Source organism: Alligator sinensis, unplaced genomic scaffold (genome assembly GCF_000455745.1).
Source record: "Alligator sinensis unplaced genomic scaffold, ASM45574v1 scaffold692_1, whole genome shotgun sequence".
Classification (NCBI taxonomy): Eukaryota; Metazoa; Chordata; order Crocodylia; family Alligatoridae; genus Alligator; species Alligator sinensis.
Genome location: NW_005842238.1, coordinates 769625 through 777249, shown reverse-complemented (window position 1 = coordinate 777249; position 7625 = coordinate 769625). Strand labels below are relative to the sequence as shown.

Genomic DNA, 7625 nt, shown 5'->3' with positions numbered 1-7625 from the left:
GCGGCAGCTGGGGCAGGGAGCAGAAAGCGGAGCGGCAGCCAGGGCGCGGGCGGGGAGCAGAAGGTGGGGGAGCAGGCAGGGCGCGGGCGGGGAGCAGAGCAGCACATCTGGCAGAGAAAGGGGATGACAGTGTCCGCAGATGGTGCAGGGCTTATCTTGTGGCGCGCCTGTCACAGGCAGGCCCACGCTGCTTGTGTGGGACAGGATTCAGCGACATAGTTCACGTTCAGCTGAAGAGGAAGAGAAACGGAGGAGCATAAACAAGGGATACAGGAAGGCTTCCACTGAAATGCTGCAGAAATACTAGACAGCTTTTAAGTACACAAAGAAAGACCTTCAGTTCAGAAAATGATTGTTTCGCACAGTCTTTTCAGATGTTTCTCCACTTTCGTGGTGCACTTGGGTCCTGGTTAGCAGCAGATACGTTGTTTGGGCATTGCAGCTTTATGATGCTGAGCAAGCCCTGAATTGGCAGGACTCAACCTATTTTTAGCACAAAAAGCGCTCCGATACGTACACACAAGAGCTAATGCATTGTACTTGGGGCTTGTTATGAAATCTAGTTAAATGTCTGTATCTGGTTTTAAAAAAAAGTTCTGTGTTTATTTCCTTTTCAGAAAATAGAGAAGGTCTGTGATTATTAGCTCTTCAAGGTCCCTGAAACTGTGGAATGATTAGGATAGCTATTGTTAGCCTCTGGATTATGCAGTCATGGTGTCTAAGCTTATGTGTAGCCTTTTAAACCTGCTGGCCAGATACTCTGCTTGTGCATATACACTTTTACATGCCTGGTATGAGCAGCTTCCTCAATTCTAGCAACAGTAGGTAAAACTGTCTTATCAGATTTGCCTGAAAATTGTGTTTAGGATCAGGTTTTGGATAAGTGAAGTTGAAGTCATTAAGGTTTAATTGTATATCGACTATTCTTCAGAGGTAGTTGCTGAATGGCCACTTGAACAGCAGTGTATGTTACAGACCTAATAAAGTTCAAGTGAAGGCAGGGGCTTCATTCTCACATCTTTTTTTTTTTCTCCTAAACTGCTTTAGAAAATGCACATACTTCAGCAAATGAATCTCGCAACATTCTTTGCTACAGAGAAGGAAGTAACTATGCTTCAACTGGCAAGATCCAGAAAAAAATTACTGTAGCTGTTGCTGTATGTTGAGTTGGGAAGTTGAAAAGAGAAGGGAATTGATGAGTCTTGTAGGCAGATACCAGTCTTCTGGTATCTGGATATATATGGAGAAAAAATTGATTTTAAAGCCCTGCACTACTAGTGATTTCGAAGACAGTTCCCTATAAAATAGCAGTTTTCCATGGGCAATATACAGGATGTAATCCTACTTAGTTCGTAAAACCATGAAAAGGCTGCACTTCTTATTTCAAATATATTGATAGGAGGATGAGGGGCACTGCCTTGCATTTAAATCATTGGACAGCTGTGGTTCACTTAGTCACCATCAGCCATATAAGGAGTTGGTGGCCTTATATAATACTCTTTCACCTGAGGTTTGCTGCTGCTGCTACTCTCTGTTTATACAACAGCCTCATTGTTAGATCCCTTACCCAGGCTGTGGGAGACAGGTTTAGTTCCCTCTTCTGGCTGAGGTTTCAAATCTACATCTCTTTCCTTCCTTCCCAGGGGGTGCCCTAACAGGCAGTAAACTGTACTTGGGTGGGGCCCTCTTCACCCCTCTGCTTGAGTCTGTGCTACTTTGCCAGGCATAATTAAATGCCAGAGAGAAAGGGAGCATAACACTGGCTTAGTAGCTGCAGGGAGGGAAAAGACTTGGACTCTGGTCCAAGCTGCTGGGATTGTTTGTTTTTTATATGGAACAGTTCTGAGTTTAAAATGCATTAGCTTCCCAGGTGAGTGTCCTAACCACTAGGAACCAGTCATGCTCCCTCTCTTGTCTAGCTAATCTTTAATTGCCGAGGTAGTGGAACAACCTCAACAGGAGGGGTGGGGAGTGCACCCACCACAGCACAGCCCAACTTCCTCCTGATTGGTGGGAGAAGTAGGTTTGAACTCTCTCTGCCAGAGGAAGTGGATGAATTGGATCTTCCTGACCCTGGGTGGAGGTTGGGGGGGAGCACAACCACTTGCTATTGCACCAGTTATGTTTAAAGAGAAGATAGAAGTAACCTGAGTGCCTGACCTCAAGAGGAAGTCAGGGTTGTCAATCTCAACTAGAGGTAGGTGTCTAAGTCCTGGTCCTCTCCAGGGTTAGAATCGACTCCTCTCTTAAGCAGCTCCCCTTGTGTTGGTATGCTGTTCTGAGAGACTCTCCCCATCAGACTGTATAGGGAGCTCATGCTTATAACTTGGGGCTCTGGATTCCATCCGGTGTCCAGGTGCCTAGAAGGTTGGTGGTGCTGAGACGCCAAATTTCCTTTGAGGATTTGGCTGACTATTTCAGTAAAGTCACCAGTACAGGTAGGAATAAAACCTAGCTTTACACCTGAACCATAGAGGCCAAGGCTCCACCCCAAACTTAAGCCAGCCTGGCAGAGTTGGTCAAAGGTATGAAGAGATGTGATCCATAAGTCATCTAACTTTGTTGACAGAAGTCTTTAGAGTAGTCATACATATATGGGCAAAGCTGTACTTCCACCAGTATTGTTTTTTTTGTGTGTGGTAGGTTAGATAAATGTGTGTCAGGAATGGTTTAAGGCTACTTGATTTTATCTTGGGGCTCAGGGTGGTGGGGATGGATCTCTCAGATATTTTCTAGCACTATTTTCCATGATGTTATTACAAATTTTTTATAAGCTTTTCTTGTTTGGAGTAATAAAGCTCAGTCCCTGAAGAAAGGGGCACATCTTCTGGTGGGTGAGCGGGCCTACTAGCTTACTGTATGTTGTTAGCTTTCTTTTTTATATTTCTCTTGCCTTGGCCTGTGAACACAGTCTAATCATTTTTCTTTTTTGTCAGTTTCTCACTGATGTCACTTCTAGGTTTTTTTGCAATCCTAGCAGAATGGCTCAATGTTTCAGTTGTGGACACTTCAGGGAGAAGATTACAAAAAACTGTTTGGCTTCACAGAACTGCCCTTCTGTGTTAGTTTTTTTTAAAGTTTATTTCTATCAAATTTTAAGGTTTTCTGCTGTTTCTAGAAAATCTAATATCTTTCCTGGCACTATCCATTTAAGGTTGAGTTAAAGTACCCCTTTAAACTCACAGTTCAGAATCCAAGACTTGGCACTAAGAACTTAAAACAGCTGAGTAAAAGTGGAAGTTGAGTCTATAAGGTATTCAGGAAGTAGGGATCTTTATGTAACCCAACTTCAGACACTTGCTTAGCTTGTTTAACAAGTATATTTAAAAAAAAATAAATGATAAAGCAAACAAGAGAACGTTTTAGTTTGCGTCATATCATTTTCAAACTACTTCCTTATTTAAAGGCCATTGATTAAACCATAGTGATTTGATTGCTTTCGATTTCATGCTTGATAATAAACACTGTACTGTCCTATGTGCTTGTTTGCTAATTAGCTCTTGCAGGGTACTGTAGTGTGTAATCCTGTGTAATCTTGACAGATGGTTTTATTGCAGACTTGAATGATTCCAGTAAAATAGTTTTCATTTGCTGGATAAGACATACCTGAGAACATTGATGGATCTACAGACTGGTCGACTCTTGGGTATAATGGAAAATCACTTTGATTTGTATCCTTATGCAGGGAGTGCTCTTTTGGATTTTAATAATCTGCCAAAAATGTGCTTGGGAATGGCCAAAATACAATTCCTGGAGTTCTCTGTTGTGGCCTACCCCATTTACACTCAAGATGGAGTACTGTGTGTTGAGAACAGTAATCTTAGCCAGTCTCAGTTCCTCAGAAATGCTTAGGATAATTGTATGAGGAATTAAAATCAATCAATTGGGTGTGGCTGTCTAGCCCCTGAAATTCCCAACAGGTCCTTCATTAGCAGGGAGTGTGTGCATTGCTGCTGTCAAGATACTGGGACAACTTTAATTGAGCCCTTTTTTTCCTTAGTACCCCACTTCATGCCATTGATTTTTAAGGAAGAATATTACTCTTAGCATGAATTGCATTCAGTATCCTGATTAAACAGCTGTCATGCTTTGTTTTTTACTTTCTTATGCGCCTCTTTGGCAGGAGTTTAGTAGCTCTTGCTGACAGAATGAAGAAACCAAGAATATTGCTAATATAAAATTAAAAGCTGAAAAGTAATTGGATAACTACTATTTTTTGAAATTATGAATTTCATCCTTTTTGTAAAGGGTTTGCTTTAAGGGTTTTTCATCTCTTTATTTGCATTTATTTTAAAGGCAGGGCAGGATGGTTCTGACTTCAGGGGCTTGGGAGTTGTTCCTGCATCATTAAGGGGATGAATTACAATGTCAGTGTGCTTTGACCTGTATCTGGACTGCCTTGTTGGAGTGTCCATCCACATCAGGAAGTAGTTAATTTTAATTTGTAGAGGTAGAAAAATATCGGGTTTAATGCAGAAAGCTTACAAAACAAGTTTGTCAGAGTTATTAATGAGGTAAGCACTTCATACCCCTGAACAGGTAATAGCTTGATGTTGATATAATTACAGTTTTTTTCCCCACCCATTCTGTTTATTAGGTCAAAATGGACCCTAGTTTAATTCAAATTTAATGACATTAGTAATTGCTTGAGAACATGCAATCACATGCCTTACTCCTTAGCTGCCAAAGGATTTTTGAATAAGCCTAGTCTTACATTTTGCTCGCTGTATTGATTTTCATCTTCCTCTTCTGTACGGCAGTATAGATGCATTGGGATCATTGAGGCTTTGACAGGGCAAAGTTAGAGATCATAGTTCATCTCGATATATGGAGTTCATGTAGATTGGTTGGCCTTAACGTTTGGGACTTGAGTTTACATTAACTGTAGAACTTGCACCTTGTGCCATCATCCCATTGGTATTACTTTTCCTAAACTAAATAGCGTTAGCTGGTTTTATACGGATGCAAGAGACCTGGGAACTGCCCGAAAGCAGCAATGATGGGGATTTTAGGGGATGGCCTGCCTCCTCCTGAATCTTCTTGCCAAAGCTAGCAGGGTGTTGCTGGCCAAATTGCTACTAGATGGGTCATGCTGGAGAAATGATGTAAAACTGCCAGTGGTCATTAGAGAACTTGTCGCAGAAGCAGGGATCTTATCCCTAGAGTCCTGGCCAGATTCTAGCTTGGGGAATTATATTGTCAATATGAATTTCCCTGTAGCTTCAGATGTTTATAGTATTTTTCACTTCCTGAAAAGAGTTGGATAGGTTGCTTTGATCTGTTGGGCAGATTTTGTGTCTCGGAGTGGCTTTTTTCGGTACTAGGTGGAATGTTGCTAGCATACAGTGTGTGTCAAATAAATGAAGTACATTGAGCTATACAGTATTTAAATGCTGGTTGTTATAATCCTTTTATGAAGAAAGTACCTCTCTTGCTAGTTAGTTTAACCTGGTTGTACATGCGTATAATGCTGTGTGCATTATGATTCTAGTTTTGATTCCTGAAAAATTCAAGTAATGTGCACTATTATTATATAATTTTTCTTCTTTCTTAATAAAAGTAATAAATGTTTTCTTAATAAAAGTAATCAATAACCCTATCACTAAGGATCTGGCGTACTATTGAGGAGGTTTATTTGAGGCTGCCTTTGACCGTCTCAAGTGTTTTTTTTTAAGCCAGATTTATGAGACTAGTCACTGATGATTCATGATGAGATGTTTTTTTTCTTCCCTGTAATGGAATATATGCCAGTGCGTAGCATATGGTGCTGGTGAAAAATGTTAAACACAGAGTCATAATTTGATGTCATGCAGTGAAAAAGAATGTGGGGTTTTTGCCTGAGCTTAAGCAGACAGCTTTAGTAAATTGTCCTTGTTATTGGTCTGCTTATCTGATACAGTACATTCTAGGACAGCTTTTTGTTTATATGTTTCCATTTAAGGGAACTTTTCCACATTAATTTTCTACGTGGAGTTCTTTTAAAACTTATGCATGAGCAAATACATAACTTCTTCAATTATTTCACTAGAAAAGGTGCGGTTTAGAGAGTATACTGACATACTTAGGATTCTTAGAACTGTGAATTTGAAGCCGGAACATCCTCTTAATCCTGCATCTTTCTGCTGTAAATATGTTTAGCACCATAACGTTCAGGATATCTCTTTTGGATGAGGCCTCAAAATCAAAGTCCTTCCTCCTTGTTGGTGATATTAAAGGTGGTAAATGCAAAAGTAAATAGAGGGGTGCGCTCCACTGTCCTTGCCTGCCATTTTAAACTATGTGGGTGACCACAGATCTTTGAAATTGGAAGACAATATAGATTTATTTTACCAGTTCACGTGACTTTATAGCAGTTAGTATAGGAGTCGGAAAAATACGGCCCACAGACCAGATCTGACCTGCCAGGGAATTTTATCCAGGCCGTGGCAGGTTCCTATGCCCCACCTGGCCCAGGTATGGGCACCATCCTGGTCCATGGCACGTGTGGCCCATCCTGCTGCCCCCAGATGTACAGTGGGGCTGCAGTGGTGTGGTGGCCAGACCCCACTGGCAGCTCCCACAGTGGTGGTTCACTTTCCCCGGTTGCTGCTGCCTGTGTCTGCACTGCCTCCAGATCCAGCCCCGCCACCCCTGCACCCCAGCCCATCCGCCCCATACCCACCACTGGGGACGCTGGACAGACAAGGGTGGGATCTCTATGGAGACAGGTCTGGGACTCCTGTGAGCAGGGCACACTCAGCCGGGCATCCCTTTGGGTGCTGGTTCCATGACCAGGGGCATGCCAGGAGTGGATCGTGGCTCTGTCCTGGGCCCCAGCCCCGCACTGTCACTGCCGCATGATCCCACCCCTGCCTACTTGTCCTGCTCCTGGACACAACTCCCTGCCTGCCTGTGGCCCCATCCCATCCACCCAGCTGTGTGCGCCCTCCCCACAGGGGTCCTGAGCTAGTCTCCATAGAGACCCGGGACCTGGCCTGGATTGCCTGGTGGTGATAGTGCAAGCTGGGGCAGAGCAAGGGGGAGCCCTGGGGCAGAGGGAGTTTTGGTGAGCTGTTGCAGGGGGAGTGGGGTATTGACCCAGCCCACAACAACTTGCCAAAACTCTGGCCCTCCAGCCCAAATAATTGCCCACCCCAGAATTAGTATAATGTTGAGGCCTACTGCAGGTAGTCTTGTGGTGATGAGAAAAAAATCTAGCCTTCCTGTGATTTTTTTTTTTTTTTTGGTTGAGGAGGAGAGGGGCCAAAACACTATTTACCTGTTCATTCACCTGTCTCCTGGGGAGAGTGTACTAAATTGCAACCCTAGAGACCCTGAGTTCTAGTCCTGTTGTCTCCTTGTACCACCCCCGCCCTCCTCCCACTGCCTGTATCAGTCTGCCAATCCTAGTGTTATACTTTGATTGTAAGCTCTTGGGACAGAGGCTTTTAAAAACATTTTTAGCACAGCAGGGCCGTAGCCCATGTTGGTGACACTCTGTGTTACTGAAATATAAATAAAAGTATTTATTTATTTAACGTGGGTAGATTTTAAATCAACATTTTTAATCTTGCTTGGAATCAATAAGCAGGACACTTGACTTTTAATTTTTTTGCATTTGTATTTATGTCTACTTTCCAAAAAAA

At 42.7% G+C, this 7625-nt stretch overlaps 1 protein-coding gene across 3 annotated transcripts in view; it reads left to right on the top strand.

The window, feature by feature from the left end:
* Positions 1 to 2111: 2111 nt before the first annotated feature.
* The window catches only part of TAOK3 (TAO kinase 3), a 150767-nt gene continuing 145253 nt past the window's right edge, over positions 2112 to 7625 (top strand). Inside the window, exon 1 of one of the 3 annotated variants that reach the window (XM_025208559.1) lies at positions 2112 to 2197. The gene's annotated coding sequence lies outside the window, so the exon portion shown is untranslated. Of the gene's footprint in view, positions 2198 to 3038; positions 3062 to 7625 lie in introns of those variants that run through there. The other 2 variants (XM_006027368.3, XM_025208560.1) reach the window with 2 other exon arrangements.